This window comes from Ailuropoda melanoleuca, chromosome 15 (assembly GCF_002007445.2).
Source record: "Ailuropoda melanoleuca isolate Jingjing chromosome 15, ASM200744v2, whole genome shotgun sequence".
NCBI lineage: Eukaryota > Metazoa > Chordata > Mammalia > Carnivora > Ursidae > Ailuropoda > Ailuropoda melanoleuca.
In genome coordinates, this window is record NC_048232.1 from 74787227 (window position 1) to 74807171 (window position 19945).

Here is a 19945-nt window from a genome sequence, read left to right on the forward strand (position 1 = left end):
TTCGAGAGGCAGTTAAAACACAGATTTTTTTTTTTTATGCACAAATAGACCATCTGCAGTACGTCACCAAGGAGTCCTCACAATAGGCCCCTATCATAATACGTGACCCAGCGTGGGGAGCTAGGCTCCTCTGGGCCCTCACCTGCACCCCAAGCAGGACGCGAGCCCATTTGACAAGTGGAGAACAGGAATGAGGAGGACTCATTCCTTTGGGCAGGAGTGAAATCGCATTTGTGCAGCAGACCTGGAGTGAACCCCAGGGGACTGGCTCATCCAGCTCTCCTCACTGTCCAGATGAGGAGGCTGATGTCCCAAGAGGGCAGGGTCTTTCCAAGGTCACAAGGGAGCAGATCCAGAGTTAGGCTCCTGGCCCTTTACTCGGGACTCTAAAATTGGCTCTAATAAGAGGAATTCAACATTTTCCCGGCGGTGACCGTATGAGCCCCTTTTGGTCTCCCTTTTTAAAAGTCAAGCTAGAGAGAGGAAGCGCACGTTGAAAAGACAGATCAGGAAATCCCTCACGTGCTCCCTCTGGGGAAGGAGCAGGAGCTCTGGCGAGCCGCCTGTACAACCGGCTCAAGGGTTCTTACCTGGAGGTCTCTGGAGAGGCGTGCTTAGGAGAGGGAGCAAGACGAGTCCCGGGCCCCTGTGCACCGCGAGGGCAGACTGGGAGAACCAGAGGCTTCAGAGTCAACCCTCCACCTCACCAGACCTTGTCCTCTAAGCCACAGGCAGCAGCGCACAGGGACAAGGGAAGGTCCGGGGTGCGGGAACACACAAGGAAAAGGTGACATGTGACCATGGAGGGGCCAGTGGGGTAAAATGGAGGCCGCAGCCAGGGGTCTCCACATGAGCTCAAAAGAGGAGACCCTGGGGCGCCTGGGTGGCACAACGGTTAAGCGTCTGCCTTCGGCTCAGGGCGTGATCCCGGCGTTACGGGATCGAGCCCCACATCAGGCTCCTCTGCTATGAGCCTGCTTCTTCCTCTCCCACTCCCCCTGCTTGTGTTCCCTCTATGTCTGTTGAATAAATATAAAAAAAAAAAAAAAAGAGGAGACCCTGATCTGGGAGGGTACCAGATTGTACCGGCGAGGATTGCACTGCCCATTACTGGGGACTGGGGGCGGGCCACAAGAGGGCCACAGGTGAGGGAGGTCCCACCGAGATTTGAACTCAGATCGCTGGATTCAAAGTCCAGAGTGCTGACCATTACACCATAGAACCACAAGACACCAGGGCCACCATGGGGCCACCCCTGGCCTGAGTGCACCTGGAAGAAGGGACACCAAAGTGGGGCAAGAGACAAAGGGGGAGGGGGACGAAAAAGTTGTGCAGGTCCCACCGAGACTTGAACTCGGATCACTGGATTCAGAGTCCAGAGTGCTGACCATTACACCATGGAACCAGCTGCTGCTCAGAGTCCTGCACACCCTAATGGGGAAATGGAAGGGGACAGGGACAGGACAGGTCTGCAGGCTACTGCCTAGGAAAAGATGAGCATGTAGCAGAGGAGGGTTTCGATCCATCGACCTCTGGGTTATGGGCCCAGAACACTTCCACTGCGCCACTCTGCTTCCCCTGGCACCACCTGGCCAGGCCCTGACTGTGACAGGTCTGGGGTCCCAGCCCATCCAGGCCGGGGATGAGGTTGGCAGACTCCTGCAGGGGCCGGAGGAGGGCAAGGCAAGTGCCCATTTACACATAAAGTGGACTTCGGCTTTCCCTCCTTCAACTTCTCGTGGAAAGAAATCTCTGAATTCATGTCCTTTTCTGCTGTTAACAACAAAAACCCAAAAGTCAAGAAATACAACAGTCACAGCCCAGAGTGTCCGTGTCCCTGGGCCGTGGTGGCTGGTTCTGTCATTTGGTGGTGGTTGGACTGTGGAAAGGAACAAAAACAATGTTTCTCCCCATCATTTGAAAATGACCCCTAATTTACACGACTATGAATAAACTGTCCTTTTAATTTTACTTCTTTTCTGTGACCTGTAAAGTTGTTTCTCCAATACCAAACTGCTTTCAAGTGTTATGACCCCTTGCTGTTCATCTCCATAATTTGAAAAAAAAAAAACATAAATAAAGCCCTGCCCTTTCAAAGAAGTATGGACTAGTCCCCCAAGAACATTCTAGATATAAATCCTTTGAGAAAAAAAAAATCTTTCATGTTGAACCTTTTCAAGTAAAAAGCATGTACGGAACTTGCCATTGTAGATGGTGGTCTCCTCTTGCAAGCCAACAGAAGCATCAGGAAAGAGACACACAGCCTGAAACTGCTGAGGTCAAACTGAGCGTCAGCCAGGATGCTCAAAGGACGTGGCAGCAGGGAGCTCAATGAGCAGGGTTAAAGGAGGCTAGTAAGCGCTCCACTGCTGGCCACTGCACTGGACAGTCAGAATGCTGAGGCTAGGGAGCCGTCCCTGCCCCCTGTGAGTGCTGAAGCAGTTGGGGTGGGCACCAAACAGGAGCAGTGGCCTTCCTCAGTGGAGTGTCAGCTCATCTGCAGGCAGGAAAGTGCTGAGGAGTACCCAGGCTTTCTTTCCTCCCCTCTGACCTCCTTGCCAGTGCTTCCCATTGGCTGCAGCCCCTTGGCTCTCTTGCCCTCCAGCTTCATGTTGGTCTCGGAGAAGAGAAAGAGGTGAATCTGGAGGGCAAACATAAGACATCAGAACTGTGGGGGACAAGTATAACCTCAAATGTATGACCACAACTACCAAGGGCGTTCAAGGGACAGCGGGGGTGAAGGAGGACCTGAAGTGGAGGCCTGGGCAAAGCCAGCTGGCAGGGACTTCCGCAGCATTGGTGACACACCCAGCAGGGCACAAAGGGCAGCCCCTGGGCTCCGAACATCAAGATGGGTTGGCAGTTGCCCCAGGGGATGAGGCTCCCGGAAATGCACCCACAGGTGTATGGTGACCTGAACCTCCACCACTGGGTCTTAAGGATATTGTCTGAGCCTGATAAATCCAGGCATACAGATCAGTGAGAGACGGAAAGGGGGCCTCAGGGCAAGACAGTGGCAACCCCTCTGAGCAGCACATCATATCGAGGCTCCGGTGCAGGGCCTCGGGGATTGGTGTCAAAGAGCCTTGCTGATGAGGTGTGTGGGTGGACTTCCTGGAAGGGGCGCAGAATTTGAGAAGATTCACGTTCCACCTGAAAGCTTGTCAAAAGGTCTCCATCGTGGGAAAGGCGCAATCAGGTGGACAAGGTAACCTACAGACGTCCGTCAGACCCTTTCTCCTGCCATCCCCGTGACGGCTGATTAACCCTCGGACCAAATCGGCCTGGGGACAAGGAAGAAGGCTCGACAACATGGACTCCCCACCACGCTGCCCTAGCGCTTGCTTACACGATTGAGAGGCCAACTGTAAACCCCAGGGCTGGTTGTAGGGGCGCTGGGGGCGACAGCCAGCCACCCGAGAGGCAGGTGACCTTGCTGATGCCTGATGGAGACGCGCAAGGCTACGTCGGAACAGATCCTAACTCCGGACCTGGACTAGTGTCCTTTCCCTTCAGGACCCCAGGGTCCCTGCAGCCCGGCGACACCGGTCGTGGCCACACCACGCGCGTAACAGTGAAGGCCAGGCAGCGGCCCTGGTGAGGGGCGTCCGAGCGCATCTCGGGACCGTCCTGCAAGCGAGGGTACAGGGGCAAGGCTAGTGAGGCCTGCCGACGTCGCCCAGTCGCTGATGAGGAGCACGGCCCCCTGTCGGCGCTAAGCCACGTCCACCTCGCGGGCAGGGCCCACGTCACAGGCTGCGTCTGCGGGCGGAGACGGCGGCGGCCCCAGCGAGCCTTGGGCCTCGCCCGCCGACCCAGCCCGTCGCAGGGATCAGTGCCTACGCGGGCGCCAGGCCCCGCCCGGCCGTCGTCAGTCACGTGGGCGGCCGGTCACGTGCTCGCGCGTACGTCAGCGTCGCGGTGTCCCCGCGCTGCCGCCCCACCCCGCGCAGGCGCGCGTATGTTCGCGCATGCGCACCTGACGGTGCGGGGGTTGCGGAACGCGGCGAGGCTGCGTGCTGTCGCGCTCCCGAGGACTAGGGGCCCGGCAGGGGCGGGGGGGGGGGGCAGGGACGCGGGGCGGCAGGGCCCCCGCGGCCTCGGGAAGGAACGCAGCGACTTCGGAGGGCTGCGGCGACCTAACACTGCCTGCCTTCCCCACCAGGGCAGTGTAGACTCTGCGCCCTCATCTTTACCCACCCCCACGCCCCGCCCTCGGGAGCGTGCCCCCGGCCCCCAGGCCCTGTGGTCCGTGCCCACCCGCAGGTCGGGGTCTGGGAGGACGGGGGCCGGCGCAGGATGGGTGGGGCCTCAAGTCTCTGCACTTAAGAGCACCCTTTTTATGAAAAATAGAAAATTAGCTTTGAAGGTGAGTTTAAAAGTGACAAACCGCACACTGTACAAAGCAGATAAATACCACTAACTTCATACAATTAATGAAACATTTACCTGATTTTTAAAAGATTTTATTTATTTGAGAGAGTGCCGGCAGGGGGAAGGAGCAGAGGGAGAGAGAGAAGCAAGGCTCCCCGCTGAGTAAAGAGCCCTAAGCCGGGCTCGATCCCAGATCCCAGGAGCGACCTGGACCAACCTGAGCGGAAGGCAGACGCTTAACCAACTGAGTCACCCAGGAACCCCCTGACCTACCTCTACATGTTTCCTCCTAAATGTTTTGATGCGGACTTCGCCTCTTGAAATGACAAAGATTTGGTAACAAACACTATTTTTATAGAGTGGAAAGAACGATAATTCAGTCTTTCCCATAGTAGAGTTGATCAAATTGTGCTTTTTAAAAAATTATTAATAGTTCAGAGAAAAGATTGTCAGCTCTGCATTCTTATTGGCAGCGCTAACCTGCACTTTCAGCATTGCTGTCAGATTTGGCCAAAACTGCTGTATGAGCTGAAGGACATCAAGGTGTTTCAGGCATGAGGATGCAGGGCCTGGTCTTAAATCTGCAACGGCCTCGGAGTGTCATTGTTGATGGCAGTATTCCACGTCAAACTAGGAAAAAAAGGGAAACCACTTTCCATGTCTAAGATTCGTGCATCTTACTAATTGGGTCGTGTACTTTCTTTTTCCACTCTTCAAGAATCCTACTCTTTTTCTGTGATGTGTGTGTGACCCAGGTAAGCACTGTTGTCTGTGTGCTCTGTGGAGTCTTCATGATTTTTTTTTTTTGAGTCTTCATGATTTTTGAGGGTTCTGAAGATACAATGTCTGTGTTGAGGACCAATTACAAGCAAAACAATATAGGCAGCCTTTAGACTTGAACAAGCTGGTCCACATCACGTAGCTGTTTTCCTGTTAAAAAATGGCTTTTTCGGGGGCACCTGGCTGGCTCAGTGGAGCGTGTGACTCTTTGTCCAGGGGTTGTAAGTTCAAGCCCCACATTTGCTGTAGAGATTACTTAAAATCTTTTTTTAAAATGCAGGACAACTAATTTCTTAAGAAATAGTTCTTTAAAAATGTTTTGAGAGGCATCTCTTGCCCATTATACGTTTACTTGATCTCTGTAAACGGAGTCATGATTCGAAAGGTGAGTTTTTCATGATATGTGGTTGGGGGATGACTGCTCATCATAACAGTTGCAACGCAGCATCATAGCACTCAATGCAGTCTATAGGATTCAGAGTCAGCGGATCTGGGCCCCTGGGGGTCCCTGCTGGACGGCGGCGTCATGGTTTCCCGTCCATGACCATCTTCCTTCTGCTTTTCTTTCCTTCTGCTTTTTTGCTTCCTGTTTAGGAGTGTCCAGGTTCTCAGAGTATCTTTCGTTTTTGTGTTATTTCCATTATCCATATTTTCTTAGCTAAGCTATCATGATTCTTTTCTTTCATGATTTTGACCACTAGTGTTTTTGGGTTCCATTGTGATACACTTGATTTTTTTTAGGTGTCTACGATACTTTTCATTTCAGCTTTTCCTTTCAGTAACGTATTTCCTTCTGGTTGTGTTTGGATTGCCTGTGATCAGTAACTGTAAAGTAGGCAAAGTTAGTCTGAGCTTAAGGCAAACAGTGCAGCTCAAATGCATTTGAGAATTGCTCCTCTGCAGTGTCGGGCTCTGTGAGGAGTGTAATGGAATAACCGCACAGCACATGCGAGGGCTCGTGTGACCGCGTGGAGTTCTGTCACTGGGACATTTTGCTTTCTTTGGGCCCTTTTGCTGTGTCATTACCAGTTCGAGTGTTATTTCTTCTGAAACTTCCAGACATTGGACAAGATGCCGCAGATATGCTAAGACTTGGTCTGCACTGGCTGGCCTCAAAGACTTCTCCCACTTTGTGCTTACTAGCGGGGCTGCTGTGCACGTGCCCTGCAGGCACAGGCATTCGGAGACACTGAAAGGGGAGAACATTTGCGGGGCTGATGGGGGCTACTTGTGCAGAATATGTTCCTACATGAGCAGGCTCCCCTCCGACCTGCACTCACAGGCTAGGTCCTTTACTCAGGTGGGACGTCTGATGCTGGGGGGAATGCTGCACTATGCTGGCTCAGTATTTCAAAACTTGCTCCCCACCCCACGTGCTCCTGGTGTCTGGGGCTGGAGGACAGGACCCTCTTGGGGCAGCCTCTGGCCAGGTGAGCACCTAGGCAGCTGGCTGTAGCACAGCTAGGTGGAATGCACTGCAGACCCCAAGAGGCACCTCCCACAGCCTCCTCTCCAGGCCCCTAGGCAGGGCCATGTTAACCTTCTACCCTGCTTCCTGGGGGTGGCACTGGAGTGGACATTCCAGCTGAGCAAAGGACCTGTCCCCTAATGCTGCCAGCTCACCTCAGCCAGGGGTCCAGTCCCAGCCATGTGAGCCCATACGGGAGGCTTCCCCTCCCACCATCCTGAGTGAGAGTCTCTATGGTCACCCATGGTGGCTGGGGGTTTAGTGAGTTAGGGTGCATGAAGTGCACAGAGCAACACCTGGCACTACTCGGTTGAAAAGGACAGCCGCCGTGGCGTAGTGTTGCTCGCAGCAGCAGTAGCAATCAGAGCCATCGACTTGACCTGACCATCCCAGCTACTCCCTTCCTATAGGAGGGGAGGCAGGCACCTGGACCCGTTCACTCTTCCAACCTTCCCCTCTCCACTAAGGCCCCCTCAGCACATATACACACACGTCTTTCTGGGCCTGAAAACACCACCAGTGACCGAGAAACCCTTGCTCTGATCATGGCCAGTCAGCCCAAGACAAGATGCCCAGCATCCTTAGCCTGGGGGAAATGCAGCACACCCACTAACAAGGCTGTCCTTTCCATGTGTTGGGAAGGTGGGGCAACAGGAACCCTCTTATGCAGCCGATGGGAACGTAGAATGGTGTGGCCACTTTGGAGTACAGTTTGGCAGTTCCCTCATGTTTCTCCGAGGAGTTCTGGTTCTTTTCTTGGAGGATGGTGTTTGCTGGTATTTCATGGTGCAGGTGATATCCCCGTGTCTATGCCGACTCTGGGTGCAGAGACTGACCTGTGGGACATCCCTCTCTGTGCCCTCTCAGGGTGCAGAGACTGACCCGTGTGGTGTCCCTGGGTCTGTGCTATCAAGGGCTGCAGGGCCAGTACAGGTGTGTGCACAAACCCGTGGGTGCAGGCACGTCTATGATGTGTCTACATGAAAGTTGGAATGAGCTCCACCTCTGGCCCAGAGCCATGGAGTTTCTTCTAGTCTCTGTAATTCGCTCTCCAGTATCAGAAATCCTCCTTGCCCACTTTTTGAAATTGTGGTGTTTCCTTTTTTGTTACCCATTCATTAGAGGCAGGATCTCTGTTTTTTTTGTATTTTTGTTTCCAAAATGAACTAGTGTCTGTCTCCAATGGGTGTAGCTCTCCACAGGTATTGTTGAATTGAACCGGGCTTTAAGAGTTTTTAAAGCTTTTGGGTTTTTTCTCTTAGCTAGGTGCTTGGATATGCGGCTACGGGCCCAGGCCATGTGCCCAGTACAGCTTTGATGTGGGCCATCGGAATGCTGTCCAGGGCATCACCTCTCTTTCATGCACCTGTCCCGACGGCCTGCTTTCTTTTCCGTGCCCCACCCATAGCTCACAGACCTCCAGGATGAGGAGGGGTTTCATCCTGACCCTCATAAACTCAGGAAGGCTTCTGCATGGGTCAACGAATGGCAACCCATTGGAATCAGTATTCATGACATCACTTTCCCAAACTAACTGCATCAGGCAGGTGCTGAGAACTCCTGGGAGCTGCACGGAGGCTGAGCCCCAGCAGGAGAACATACGCGCACAAGGACTGTCCCACTGCGAGCTGGCAATGAGGCGGCTCTGGGGAAGGAGCAATTCTCACTGCACGGCAGGTGTCAGGGTGGCTGATGGAAGCGGGGGTCTTGCATGTGGGGGGCTGGGCGTGTGTGGTGGGAGGAGGGTGTCGGGGAAGGGGCTGACTCTCTGTGAGAGAAGCTGCTGCTCCAGGTGAGGCGTGCTGATGGCTGGCATCAGGCCTCCTCCCCTCCTTGGCCTGACAGGCAGCCTGTGGCCCCTTTGCTCCCGGTGGGCCCTTGGCTTCCGGCACAGGAATGAGGCTGGGGACAGGAAATGCTTGCTGAGTGGATGTGGCAGTGAACACACACATGGGCGGTCAAGTAGCGTGGGAGTCAAAACCTGGAGGTGTCTCCTCTCAGGAGATGGGAGGACCAGCCATGCCCAGGATGCTGAGAGGCCACAGGGAGCTCCAGGCATGGCTGAGCTGGGGTGACGAGGTCCCTCTGTTCAGAAGCCACCTTCGGCTGTGCTGTTTAATTCACGTCTGTCCTACAGTCTGTGTTTTGCATGTTTTCCATGCGCACCTTTGGGGGACACCAACGTCAGCACAGAGATTCAGAAAGGTGGCGTGGAGGAGGAGACACAGCTGGACCTTGGTGCCAAGGCCAGCTGGTGTATGGGTGGCCAGCCATGGGACACCAGTCACTGTGAGGGCCCCGTGCCTTCACACCTGCCCCCAACCAGGCCATCCCTAGTGCTCTTCTCAAACTCCGATAAACATGATGGAGAACACAGGAATGTACGGTAACTTGTGTAGGGTCTGTCTGCCCTCTGGTCACCTTCTGACGGCTGCCTTTCTGGGAGCACTGCCTTAACCAAGCAGGTAAATACCCGCAGCTCCTCTGGGATAGCTTCCATGACGTGTGTGCAGGAGGCACATCCGGGGACCCCCGTCGACCCCCTTCCTGCCGCCGGAGCACACCAGGTGGGAACGTGCCTCTCCCCATCTCCGAAGCCCCTGAGGGATGTCTATGGAGAAGAGATTTTGATGAAGGATGCCTTAGAAACACTTTCAGGTCCAGTTACTATCAGTAAATTTAACAATTTTCTTTTAAAAATTGGTATTATGAGATTTCTCTCTAAAGCTCTCATGTGTTTAGGATGAAATTCAATTAGGAATGTATGTATTCATCTATAAAGCTCACTCTTTCCTAAAATCAGATGGAATTTAAAACATTTTACCAATTTTTGGCCTTTTAAGCCATCCGGTTATGTTTTACAACCTTAATTAAAATGTAATTTTAAATTGAAATTACAAAGTAAGACATACTTAATTTTTAATGGAAAAGGACAGAACCCTAAGAAATGGGAGTAGCTCCTGTTGGCAGTTGGTGAATGTTGTTGTGGACCCTTCTGGGTTACCCGGCAGTAAATCAGGCCCGTCCACGGCACGGGCGCCACCCCTGGCACTCCCCTCTCCTGGTGCTACAGCTGGCAGATTCTCCCTCCATTTCTTCCCCAGCGGATATGCAGCGGGCCCCCACTGGTGCGCATCAGAGGCCTGTGTTGATCTTTGGTTTTTCAGCAGAGCAGGGACAGACGCCTGTGTGCAGTCATTTCTAGCACTGCAGTCGCCACGTCGGAAGGCACGGCCACCTTAAACTGTGCTAGATTCTAAGTTATTATTTTTAAGGGTTTTATTTATTTATTTATTGGAGAGAACGAGTGAGTGGGGGAGGGGAGAGGCAGAGGGCGTGAGAACCCCAAGCAGACTCCCCGCTATGTGCAGAGCCGGAGGTGGGGCTCCGTCCCACGACCCCGAGATCATGACCTGAGCTGAAATCAAGAGTCGGCCGCTGAACTGACTGAGCCCCCCAGGTGTCCCGGATTGTTTGCGTTTTTGATTATTCTGAATAAAGCTGCCGCGAAGATTCCTGTACAGACCCGTTTGTAGGCAGATGCTTTGCTTTCTCTTGGGTAAGTGCTCGGGAGTGGAGTGGCTGGGTGGTGCGGTAAGGGTGTGTGTGTGTGTGTGTGTGTGTAACTTTATAGGAGAGACTGCCCAGCTGTTTCCCGAAGCAGTCGCCCCATGCTGTGTCCCAACAACGTGCAGGACTTCTAGTTGCTTCACATCGTCCTCGGCACGTGGCAAGGTTGGTCTCACTAATCTTAGCCGTTCTACCGGTATCTGGCTGTGGTTTCAGTTTGCATTCCCCTGATGACTCATGATGCTGCACACTCTTCACGTGCTGACTGGCCGTTCACGTATCTTCTCTTGCGACGGAGCTGCTCAAGCCTCTTGCCTATTTTTTAAAATTTAGGGTTTTTTTTAAACTGTGGAGTTACAAGAGTTCTTTCATGTTTTTATTTTTTATTTATTTATTTATTTTTATTATTTGACAGAGATAGAGACAGCCAGCGAGAGAGGGAACACAAGCAGGGGGAGTGGGAGAGGAAGAAGCGCTCATAGCGGAGGAGCCTGATGTGGGGCTCGATCCCAGAACGCCGGGATCACGGCCTGAGCCGAAGGCAGACGCTTAACCGCTGTGCCACCCAGGCGCCCCTCATGTTTTTATTTTATCTAAGACTTACCTTAGAGAAAGAATTGGTGTGAGCAGGGGGAGGGGCAGAGGGAGAGAGAGAAGCAGGTTCTCCGCTGAGCACAGAGCCCAGGACCCTGAGATCACGACCTGAGCCCAAACCAAGAGTCGGCTGCTTAACTGACTGAGCCACCCAGGCGTCCCTACAGGAGTTCTTTTAAATTCTATTTAGATACTCTTTTTTTTTTTTTTAAGATTTTATTTATTTATTTGACAGAGACAGACAGCCAGCGAGAAGAGGGAACACAAGCAGGGGGAGTGGGAGAGGAAGAAGCAGGCTCCCAGCGGAGGAGCCTGATGTGGGGCTCGATCTCAGGACTCCGGGATCATGCCCTGAGCCGAAGGCAGACGCTTAACGACTGTGCCACCCAGGTGCCCCTCTATTTAAATACTCTTGTCCAGTATATGTATTGTGGATATTTTCTCAGTCTGTGGCTCATATTTTCATAGTCTTTTGAGGAGCAAAATGTAAAAATTTTTCATAATTCTAATTTATCAACTTTTCCCTTCTATGGTTTTCAGTGTTTGGGTTCTGAGACCCCAGAGGTACAAGGCTTCTGTCCCTGTAAGATTGGGGGATGTCATCCTTTCACAAACCTAGAAACCCTCTGAACCCCATAGTTAGACTTTTATGGAAGTTTCGTAGCAGACTATTAACTCAACCTCCAGTCCCTCTCCCAGAGGATGAGAGATGGGGCTGAACATTCCAACTTCTCATCCTGGTGACCATCCCCCATCTAGGAGCCCATTCCCTCACCTCATCAGAAAAAAAGATGCTCCTATCACATAGGAAGTTCCAAGGGATTTAGGAGCTCTGTGTCAGGAACTAGGGGCAGAGACCAAACACGTACTTAAGTCTCACTTCCCTTCCCGTTAAATAACTTTGACACCTTTGTTGAAAATCAGCTGATTCTGGGGGTGCCTGGGTGGCTCAGTTGGTTAAGCATCTGCCTTTGGCTCAGGTCATGATTTCAGGGTCCTGGGATCGAGCCCCACATTGGGCTCCCTGCTCTGTGGGGAGTCTGTCCCCCACTTGTGCTCTCTCTCTGTCAAATAAATAAATAAAATCTTAAAAAGTTTAAAAAAAAATCACTTGATTTTGTATGTGGAGGTCTATTTCTGGACCTTTTCTTTGGTTCCACTGACTCGTGTAGTCGTATACCAATACCACACAACTTTACTGCAGCTTTGTAGTAATTTCATTACTGTAGCTTTATCGGCTATAGCTTATAGATCACCAGAATCTTCCCTTTAAAAGACAAATTTGAGAAAGCATCTTATATTTATTTGGTGCCTATAGCTACCACAGTTTTCTATTGATTTATATTAATACGCCACTAACCTTTCAGTGTGGTTCTCTTCCAAGCTCATTCTGATTTTCCTCGGTCCCCTGCATTTCCATATGAATATGAAAGTTGGCTTGTCAATTTCTACAAAAAAGCCAGCTGAGGTTTTGATTGGGATGATACTTACTCTGTAGTTCGAACAGGGCATAAATTTAGCAAATCAATATTCAAGAATCTGTTTCTTTTGTTTAGTGGTCTGTACCAGTGTAGTCACTTAAGCCAGTTGGGATGAGCTCTATATTGACAGGTACTTCTCTGTATATACAATGACAGTGAAAAAATGGTATTGGTAATTATACTTATGGGCACCGAGAGACACCCCCCCCCCCACACCTGCTGAATGGTCAAGAAGAGCAGGTCGCATCAGTAGGGCTTTGATGTCAGGTCGTTGTGATGTTGGGATTGCATCACAACTATGTGAAACTTCATAATCATATAAATTTGGATTTCTTGACCAAGTAGACCTCAGTTCGGCTCCGCGATGTGGCATACGTACGAAGTACCTACTGCCTGCCCAGTGCTGTGCAGATGCTGGTGGAGGAATGCGCCAACAGCCTACTCCTGCCCTCGAGCCCAGGGCGTATGGTTCATTCTTCTCAGAAGGCTGGGTAGCAGAGTCTTTGGTTATATGATTTTTTACACTGTGGTACTTGTATCTCTGAAAAGAAAACCAGAAAATGTGAAATTTATCATTTATTTAATATAGTGCTTACATCCATGATAATACTTTTTAAATTTACGTTATTGATTATCAGCATTGCCATATTTTCATGAATATATCTTAGATTTTCTCTGAAAGCATGGCCAAAATAAGACTATGTGTTTTCTCCGTGTTCCCCACAGCCAAGGACAAGTTGGAAGCAGCACCTGGCAGCCAAGTCAGATGAGTGGAGTTACATGACTTCCTGGGGCAGACAAGTACTGAGAGTCTATCACGGGCATGGCACTGAATGGCTCAGAAGTATAAATGGAGGTCTCCGCAGCTGGGGAGACAGGGGCACACATTACAGAAACTAAGTAACAATGAAAGGAAGGCAGCAAGAAACATCACCAGCCCTTAGTTACTAAATGTCAAATAACCGTTACACACACAGGTTACAAAATCCAGTGTTGCCACAATGGGGGAACACAGTGGACCCTTGGACCACATAGGTTTGAACGTGTAGTTCCACTTCCAGGTGGATTTTTTTCAATACAGTACAGTACCAATGTATTTTCTCTTCCTTCTGATTTCACTAACAGTTTTTTATTCTAGCTTATTTTCTTTAGTAAGAATACAGTATAGGAAACGTTTAACATACAACATATTGTTAATCAACCATTTATGTTATTGATAAAGCTTCTACTCAACAGTAGGCTATTAGTAAAGTTTTGGGGGAGTCAAAAGTTATACCCAGTTTTTGACAGTGCTGGGAGTTGGTCCCTCTAACCCTCAGGTCGTTCAAGTGCCGACTGTGCTGTGTATCATGAGGGAACTGGATCGATGGGGAGATGGTACCTGCGTGTGGGCAGAACTGTATGAACAAGGGTGGGACGTGGGAATAAACAGGGAAGGGAGCTGTTGGGTGGGGAGGGACAGGGCACAGGCAAGCTGTGGGCAGAGCCCGGCTGCTGGGGTGGACACAGGTCCCCCACACCACTCGGGCGTAGTGGGAGGACATGGAAACTTGGGCAAGGGCTGGACAGGGAGACTCTCCATGTGCAGGACATGCAGACTGCTGGGTGTGGCTTTCTCCCGATGAAGGTGTTTCAGCTCAGGCAGAAATGCTGAAATGTGGGCTTATGTGCTTAGGGCCACAGGAGTTTCAATCACAGGTTGTACGGGTTTCTTAAATGAAACCAGTTGCAGTGCTGGATTTGGATTTTGCTCTGAATTTTTGTCTTTTAAAGATTACCAAAATTCACAATTATAACATTAATAAGCACCCCTTTTTACTGGAGGGGCATGTGGAGGTGGCCTTACTTTTGCCTCTCCATGTGAAGCGGTGCCGAGCAGTACGGGGTGTCCTGGGGTGGGCAGGTTACCTTCCCTGTGCCTGCCACTGCCCGAGTGGGATATGCAAGCCATCACAGCATCCGTCAAATACAGGTGTCATGAGGACGGCATGAGTCAGTATCTAGAAAGGTCCTTAAAGCGGTACCCGGCAAGCAGCAAACACTGCACAGTGCTTGTTAACCAACCCACACTTCTGACAGTACCTTCTCCAGCCAGGCCTGCCCAGCATTAGCACTGGAAGGGCCAGGCTTCATCCTACTCTCTTTTCCTTCTAGACTTTTCTTCCTGCTTGTGCTAATAACTACATAGACGAGGATTAACATCTTGAACCATGTCTGTGGGTTCCTTTGTTTCTCATTTCAGTTCTGTCCATTTTTGCTTTGAGCATTTGGAAGTTATGTGCTTTTTTTTTTTTTTTTTTTTTTTTTTTTTTTTTTTTTTTTTTTTTTTTTTTTTTTTTTTAAGATTTCATCTCCTTAAGTCATCTCTACCCCCAGTGCGGGGCCCGAACCCACAGCCCTGCGATCCAGTCGCATGCTCCACCAACTGAGCCAGCTGGGCGCCCTGGAAGTTATGTTCTGATATGTACTCAGGATTCTTGCATTTTCCTGCTGAGTTGACTGTGTCACTGTGGGTCAGTCTCCTCTAACAGTCCTGACCTGAGGTGGCCCAGTCTCATGTCAGTGTCCCCGGAGATCGCACAGTGTATGTCTGAATGATGCTTCTTTTTGCATCCTTGTAACTTTGGCTTGTCTTGGTCTTTAGATTGAAAGTGTATTTTGTAAACTCCTAAGTCAGGTGGGTTTTTTTTTCTTTTTACTCAAAGCTTCTGGCTTCTAATTGTAGTGTTCTGTGCATTTACATTTAATATAATGATTGACACAGTGGGTTTAAAATCCCTACCTTGTACTGTATTTGTTCCATCTGATCTTCTTGCCTTCTTTCTTTTTGCTATTGGACGATTCATATATTTTTTAAAATTCTATTTATTTCCTCTATTGTATTTTTTATATATAGGCTATTATATAACATTATATGTAATATATACATTTATACTTACTTAGTGGCTGAGCTAGAAATTACCACAGTTCACTTTGAAATCATACAGCATCTGATCAGCCACATAAGAACCTTGAAACAGTGAAATAACACCGACTTTACCTCCTAACCTTTTGTTCTCTGGCGACCATATTTTTTATTTTTCAGGGTTGCATGGTCTCACCTGGTAGCCACTAGCCACATGTGGCAATTTAAACATCAAGTTACATTAATTATAACCAAGTACCACTTTAAAGTTCAGCTCCCTAGTCACACTAGCCACACTGGCAGTGCCCGCGAGCCCCCTGGGGACACGGCTCCCCTTCTGGACACGTGTTGGGACAGGACACTCCCAGTATATGGCAGGGAGTGAGCACCCCCGACACGTGACTTTAAATTTTGCTTTGAGCATTCATCCAATAATTTTTAAAGAAATTATTTTAGGGGCACCTGGGTGGCTCAGTTGGTGAAGCGTCTGCCTTCAGTTCAGGTCACTATCCTGGGGTCCTGGGATCGAGCCCCACGGCGGGCTCCCTGCTCAGTGGGGAGTCTGCTTCTCCCTCTCCCCCTGTCGCTCCCCCTGCTTGTGCGCTCCCTCTCTGTCAAATAAATAAAATCTTTTTAAAAACAGAGAAATTATTTTAAATGTCTTTTCTAGTCACCCATACCGTCATCTCCTCTGGTGTCCTTCATTCCTTAGGGCAGATCTGGGATTCCACTGGGGTCACTCTCCTCTGGCCTGAAGAAGGCCAGTGTTTTTCTGAAGGCCAGCTCTTCTGGTGACAGTTTTCAGCTTTTGTTTGTCTGAAAATGCCTTTTACTACAGATGTTAAAAATGAATTACAACCTTAATTTTTAAAGGATGTTTTTGTTAGGTATTGGTTACTGGTCTCAGGGACTGTCTGACTTTTGGCATTTTGTAGATGCCGTCTTTTTGTTTCTGGCACCCACTGATCTTGAAAAGTCATTCTCAATTTCCCTGAATGTAACGTGTCTCTTAAATTTCTGTCTCCTTTTAGGGCCCTAAGTGGTGCAGTCTGTTGAGCATCCAACTCTTGGTTTCAGCTCACGTCGTCATCTCAGATTGTGCACTCAGGGTCATGAGATCGAGCCCCACGTCAGGCTCTGCACTCATCAGGGAGTCCACTTGGGATTCTCTCTCCCTCTCCCTCCACCCTTCCGCCCCCACCCCACTCTCCCATGCTCTCTTTCTATAATAAATAAATAAATCTTTAAAAATAAATTTTGTCTCCTTTTAGGCCTTTTATTTTTACCTTTGGTTTTCAGAAGTTGAACTGTGATATGCCTCTAAGTGTTTTTCTTTGAATTTGTCCTCCTTGGGGTTTGCCAAGCTTTTTGGATCTTAGGGTCAGTGTTTTCTTACCAATTTGTAAAATTCTTACACATTGTCTCTTCAAATATTTCTGTCACTCCATTTTCTTTTCCCTTCCTTCTGGGCATCCAACTTTATGCACACTGGACCATTTGATCTTGTCTCACAGTTCCTAATCCTGTTATCTTTCTTTCTCATTCTAATTTTTTCTGTTTTCAGATAACTTCTACAGATGGAACTTTGAGTTGAAAAATCCTCTCTTCAGCTGTATCCAGTCTGGTGTTCAGAAAATTCAATGAGCTGGGGCGCTTGGGTGGCTCAGTTGTTAAGCGTCTGCCTTTGGCTCAGGGCGTGATCCCGGCGTTCTGGGATCGAGCCCCACATCAGGCTCCTCCGCTGGGAGCCTGCTTCTTCCTCTCCCACTCCCCCTGCCTGTGTTTCCTCTCTCGCTGGCTGTCTCTCTCTGTCAAATAAATAAATAAAATCTTAAAAAAAAAAAAAAAGAAAATTCAATGAGCTCTTCATTTCAGGTATTTTGCTTTCTCCTTTACAACTGGTGTGTAGCCCTTTCTCCTAGGGTGTGGCTTTTGTGGTGTCTCAGCACTTCCCGGGCTGCACCAAGACCCAGAGCCTCCCAGTCCTGCAAGGCCTCCCCCTCATGTAGCACCGCAACTAGAAGAGGCTCAAAGAACAGTGTTAGGTCGTTATAATGAGACCTCCTCTAGTTCTGTTTACTTATGTGTACGCATTTATGAAAAATAGGGATAATACTGGTTCTGTGCCCTGCCTCACTCCAGCAATTCTCATCACCAGATATATGAACTAGGTGTTGAAGGGAAAAAAGCCCTGGACATATTAAGAGATAAATCTCCAATATACTCAACTTTTTAGTTTTAATCAAAACCTGCATATATTTATATTGCTCTCATCAATTATGTTAACAATAGTTGTAATACTAATTCAATCCAAGAGAAATGTTTTAACATGACCTTTACATTTGCAGGAATTGCAAATTAACGTACATCTCTGTGTGTGTGTCCAGGAGTAAATAATCTCATGAATAAATACTCAAGCATAAACACTTACTGTATTTAGGATTAAATTTATGGGGGAATTTGAATGGAAATGAGTTTAGGAGTAAAGGATTTTTTAGAAAGATTTTTTATTTGAGAGCAAGAGTGGGGGGAGGAGCAGAGGGAGAGAGACAGACTCCACAGTAAGCACGGAGCCTGACACAGGCTGACATGGGGCTCGAGCTCATGACCCTGAGACCATGACCTGAGCTGAGACCCAGAGTCGGATGCTTAACCGACTGAGCCACCCAGGCGCCCCAGGTGTAAAGGATTTAATAAAACTTGTTAACCAAGAGACTGTTTATATGTTTATAAATGCTAGTGGGTTTCAAATCACAATGGCATTCAGGATCCATTTCATACCTTTAAGGAATGAGGCCATGATTTATTTTAGAAGTCAATATTTATATTTGAGAAACTACATCTACCACAATTATTTAAACATGATGGAAATTTTTGCTATTATCTTAAATATGGGGGATTACAAGATTTCACAAAATTAGTTTATTAGATACTATGCAAAAAGCTTTGAGGACCGTGGGTCCATCCAGCTATTGCTTTCTTTCTTTTTTTTTTTTTTAAAGATTTTATTTATTTATGCAACAGAGATAGAGACAGCCAGCGAGAGAGGGAACACAAGCAGGGGGTGGGAGAGGAAGAAGCAGGCTCATAGCGGAGGAGCCTGATGTGGGGCTCGATCCCATAACGCCGGGATTACGCCCTGAGCCGAAGGCAGACGCTTAACCGCTTTGCCACCCAGGCGCCCCCAGCTATTGCTTTCTATAGCCTGAATCATTACAAGAGACACAAATGGGTCTCCCTGTTTTCAATTTTGGCATGCGTGGCGAAAAGGTTGACATTTTTAACAGTTAAACTGGATCATTGCTTGAACTGCCCCCTGGTTTCCCATTTTCCTAAATGAGAAGCCTTCCAAAATGCTCCGTGTTTCTCCTCCCGTCATTCATGGACCTTCTGCCCGGGACACACCCAGTCTGCTCCCTCCCCAGAGCCGATGCCCCTGCTCTTTGCCCACAGGTGCCTGCGGTCCTCCGGTGTCAGGTCAGACGTCTCGTCCGCCTCTGTCCCTCCTGCTCCCCTCTTGGCGCCCAACTCTGCCTTTCCGCACGCGCTGCTCTTTGGCTGTCCTGTGTACTAGTCCCATGGGCTCCGTGGATCCTCCATAACCATCTGCCCTCTTCTTCCACATGTGTCTGGCATGAACTAGTGCTCAGGACACTTCTGAAAGAAAGAGCAAATCTCTGTGGAGAGTGTGGGTGTGCGTCTCCCACATCTCTGCCTTCAGTTTCTTGCGTAAAGAGCAGCGGGTTGCCCACCTTGTGTGCATCTGCGGCTGCTGCTTTTCCCTCCGTCACAAGCGGTCTTGCGTTCTGGCTTCCTTTCACACATGCTGATGGGACATAGCTGCCTGCTTGCTCTCTGTGCAACCCTGACCTGTGCCTGGTACACAGTGGATGCTTACCAAGCACTGGAATGGACGGAAGGCCCTGCCTCTGATGTGGAGCCTTTCCTGACCGTCCCAGCATTTGGTGAATTTTCTTCTCAGAACTGTGTGATCTTTACCATTCCTACTTGCTTAGGGCTTGGCATTACCTAACGTTTATCAAGGTGCCTTGTGTCTACATTGCAAGGATGTAATTGAAACACATCTGCACAACGCTACAAGCTTATCCTCTTTATATCTGCAAGTCTGGGTTCCCTGCAGGACGGACACCCGCTGCGGGCCAAGCCGTGAGGGGTTTCACGCAGCCTCGTGTAAGTTTGCTAACAGCATACAGTACATACTCCAAACACCATCAATACCTTTATCACAGTGAAACTTCTGGAAGCCAGGTGGAGGGCTGTGTGCACTAAAGCACAAGGAAGGCTACAGCACACTCCACGGTCACGGTCATCAGTGATTTGGAAACACTCCTGATACTCGAGCATATGCTCGTTTTTTCAACGACTGTATTTTGTTATTTTTTTAAAAGACTTTATTTTTAAGTAATCTCTACACCGACTGTGGGGCTCGAACTTACAACCGAGAGGTCGAGTCGCATGCTCTACCGACCGGCCAGCCCGGCACCTCTGTATTTTGTTTTTAAATGAGAGGCTCCCCCACTTATTCCATCCTTGTCTCGAGACCACGAATACATCAATACTTAATGAAACTTGTTTCTCTGTCTAGGACACTCCGCCATACCCCTAGCTCAAAAATGTGCTAAATTGCGAGCACGGATCGTCCACAAAGCAAGTCAGAGTTCCGTCGGGGGGGGGGTACCCCATGCCTCCCGCGGGCGCTCGAGCGCCCAGATGAGATACGTCCCCCAGGCCCCCGCACCCCGCCCGGCCTTT

At 49.4% G+C, this 19945-nt stretch overlaps 1 long non-coding RNA gene and 3 other non-coding genes across 9 annotated transcripts; all 4 read right to left on the reverse strand.

The window, feature by feature from the left end:
* Positions 1–1152: 1152 nt before the first annotated feature.
* Positions 1153–1224, reverse strand: TRNAQ-UUG. The gene has a single exon. It is a non-coding gene; the product is annotated as a tRNA-Gln (tRNA).
* Positions 1225–1333: 109 nt separating this feature from the next.
* TRNAQ-CUG lies at positions 1334–1405 on the reverse strand. Its single transcript has one exon. It is a non-coding gene; the product is annotated as a tRNA-Gln (tRNA).
* A 97-nt stretch (positions 1406–1502) lies between these two features.
* TRNAM-CAU lies at positions 1503–1574 on the reverse strand. The gene has a single exon. It is a non-coding gene; the product is annotated as a tRNA-Met (tRNA).
* Positions 1575–9896: 8322 nt separating this feature from the next.
* On the reverse strand, positions 9897–16895 carry LOC105240743. Of its 6 annotated transcripts, none has more exons than XR_004620855.1 (3): positions 16459–16895; positions 12147–12808; positions 9897–10507 (listed from the first exon to the last, which is right to left on the reverse strand). It is a non-coding gene; the product is annotated as an uncharacterized LOC105240743 (long non-coding RNA). The 6 variants fall into 6 exon arrangements; XR_004620853.1 differs by lacking the exon at positions 16459–16895 and adding an exon at positions 15853–16305; XR_004620852.1 differs by lacking the exon at positions 16459–16895 and adding an exon at positions 15853–16305 and having other exon boundaries at positions 12147–13133.
* Between the last annotated feature and the right edge of the window lie 3050 nt (positions 16896–19945).